This window comes from Otolemur garnettii, unplaced genomic scaffold, assembly GCF_000181295.1.
Source record: "Otolemur garnettii isolate 467f Iridium unplaced genomic scaffold, OtoGar3 scaffold00039, whole genome shotgun sequence".
NCBI lineage: Eukaryota > Metazoa > Chordata > Mammalia > Primates > Galagidae > Otolemur > Otolemur garnettii.
Window position 1 is genome coordinate 1,687,670 of NW_003852434.1, and position 3,108 is coordinate 1,690,777.

A 3,108-nucleotide genomic window follows, 5' to 3' on the forward strand; every position below is an offset into this window, starting at 1 on the left:
ACTTAAGGGGGACAGAGAGTAAAATGTGATTGTAGCCACATTCCCAGGGTCCTGTGACACTGCTCCACCTGCTCCTCTGTCTCCTGGTGGCTGGATGATAAGCAGCTGTATTGCCATTAGAGGCAGACTTACCCCAGTTTTGATTCTGTTGGTGATTTTGCCCCTGAGATATGATTTGGGGCAAGATTTGAGGCCTGGAGTTTGTCTTCCTGTCCTCTGCCAGAGATCTTTTTGGGAACTCCTTGGGGCTATAGAAACAGATTCTAAAAGGCAGTTTTAGTCAATAGGCCTAGTGATTGTTAAAAAAACAAACAAACAAAACACCCTACATTTCCTTTTTTACTGCTGGGTTCCTTTTAGATGCTATGAAAACACTGTCCCAGCAGGGACAGCTCCCTATAAATGTTGTGAAAACATTGTCCCAGCGGGGAGCCTGTCAACTAGAGGGGGGGAGGGCAGAACACGCATTTGTGCACAATGAGAGAGGATTTTTTAGGCCTTATTAAGAAAAACTGACTTCTGCCCTTTTGGCTCTCTGAGCACCAGTATGGTGGTTGGCAAGAATAAACGTCTTACAAAAGGTGGCAAAAAGGGAGCCAAGAAGAAAGTGGTTGATCCATTTTCTAAGAAAGATTGGTGTGATGTGAAGGCACCTGCTATATTCAATATAAGAAATACTGGGAAAATGCTAGTCACCAGGACCCAAGGTGAGAGAGGATACCTGGAAAAAGTGAGGTCCAAGAGAACAGAGGTCTTCTCAAGGAGACCCCAAGGACATAGCTGCAAGGTCCTCCCTGTGGTGACTCAGCTCTGAGGAATTTGTAGAAACTTAACTTCCTGGAACTTGGAAACTAACTCTTGCTTCCAACCAGCAGTTCTGTAAAGGCCAAGCCCACTTCTCCAGCTTGATTCAAACTGACCAATGAGAAAGGTACCCCGTGGGCTGGAACTTTTTGACTGGGGATTAAAAGGAGAAGACTGACCCTGTCGGGGAGCATATGGCCATTGTGAGACTTTGTGTCTGCCACCGACCACTCTGCCAGCTGGACTCAAGCTCTTCCTCTTTTAAACAGAGTTTGGGTGTTCTTTCTCTCCATTGGGCCTTGTCTTCCTGCAACAAAAAACCAAAATTGCCTCTGATGGCCTCAAAGGTCGTGTGTTTGAAGCGAGTCTTGCTGAAAATTCAAGCCAATTCCTGAAGATGTTCAGGGCAAAAACTGCCTGGCTAACTTCCATGGTGTGGATCTTACCCGTGACAAAATGTGTTCTGTGGTTAAAGAATGGCAGACGATGACTGAAGCTCATGTTGATGTCAAGACTACCGATGGTTATTTGCTTTGTCTGTTCTATGTTGGTTTTACTAAAAAAAAAAAAAAAAATGCAATAAGCAGATACAGAAGACCTTTTACTCTCAGCATCAATACATTCACCAAATCCAGAAGAAAATGATGGAAATCATGACCAGAGAAATGAAGACAAATGACTTGAAAGAAGTTGTCAATAAACTGATTCCAGACAGCATTGGAAAAGACATAGGAAAGCCTTGCCAGTCTATCTATCCTCTCCATGATGTCTTCATTTGAAAAGTAAAAATGCTGAAGCAGCCCAAGTTGGAACTAGGAAAACTCATGGAGCTTCATAGTAAAGGTCGTAGTTCTGGAAAAGCTACTGGGGATGAGACAGGGGCTAAAGTGGAACGAGCTGATGGATATGAACCACCAGTCCAAGAATCTGTCTAAAATCCAGGCTTTTAATAAATGACAAATAAAGAATCCTATTTGTGGAAAAAAACAAACCTGAGAATAACTTTTATATTGTTTTGCTATCAAGATCAACCATTCTTTCACAAGTTACATGGTATGTACCTGCCATGCCTGCCAGCACTGCAGAGCACCGGAGGGGGTGTTCAACCTCAGGGTCATCCTAATATCAGTTTCTTGAGGTGCCAGGGTCCAGGCCATGAGGACAAATTGCCTATGCCCAGGATACAGGAGTGACACTGAGCAGCTGGTGATACCCGGGAGACGGACTTTTACCCCATGGTCCACTCCCACACACTGCACCAAAATGTTAGCCACATGTAGGGGGAGTCCCTAAGGTTCCCAGACCTCTGTGCCCTTTAAGAACAGGACAGGACAGTCCTTGGCAAGAATATTCAGCCTGCCCCTTTTCCAGGCTCTTGCCCCTGGGTGTTCAGCCAGGGAACAGGATGGAGGATATCCCCTTCCCCTCAGGTGCCTCTTCCCGGAGTCAGCTCCTTCACACAATTCCTTTTCAAGCAGCAAGAGAGCCCAGAGGTGTAGATTTTATAGCCTTAGGAAATTCCATTTAAGTGGTGTTGTTCTTCCAAAATTTCTCCAGTAACGTTTTGACTGTGCTGCTGTTACTTTATATATCACCTCCCCTACTCCCTGGTGGGAGGGCTTGTTTGGTGCTCCTAACTTACTCAGGCACTGGCTAGGTGCTCATTTAATATTTGTAGACTAAATGAGATTTCTTTTGCAAATGACATCTCATCATGACAGAAAAGAATAAGGATAAACATTTGGTAGGCATAGGGCTTTTACTTTGTAATGATGTAAGAAGTTACAACAATTAAGAGTAATTGGTTTTATCCTAACATCATCCTTGTGTAATATTATTAGAAATAAGATGTATGTATACCCATTAGACACAGCAACAGGTGCAACTTTTTTTTGGTTCTCTTGATAATCTGCTAGCAACAGAAGGCTTCTGACACCAGATGTTTGGAGTTTTCTTCCACACACAAACCAATCCTCCAACATGAGCTAGGTGTCCTATGATTCAATTCCTTTCTGATACTGTCTACCCCATGTTGGTGTTGGATCCCACAAGTTAAGGGCTCAGTCACACAAGGCTACCCCCACTTCAGCTGCCAGTCACAAACCGCAGGCCTCCCAAACTTCTGATCAACCAGCTATAAATTGGGGATTCTCGTGACCCTTTCTTCCTGTTTGATAATTTGCTAGAACCTCTCACATAACTGAGAAAAATAATTTTTTTAAGTCACTGGTTTTTTATAAAGGATGCAACTCTGGAATAGCCAAATGTAAGAGAGACACAGGGCACGGTATGTGGGGTGGGGGT

General features: G+C 43.9%; 1 pseudogene; it reads left to right on the plus strand.

Moving 5' to 3' along the window:
- The first annotated feature begins 547 nt into the window (after positions 1-547).
- Positions 548-1,745, plus strand: LOC100955641 (annotated as a pseudogene).
- Positions 1,746-3,108: the final 1,363 nt, after the last annotated feature.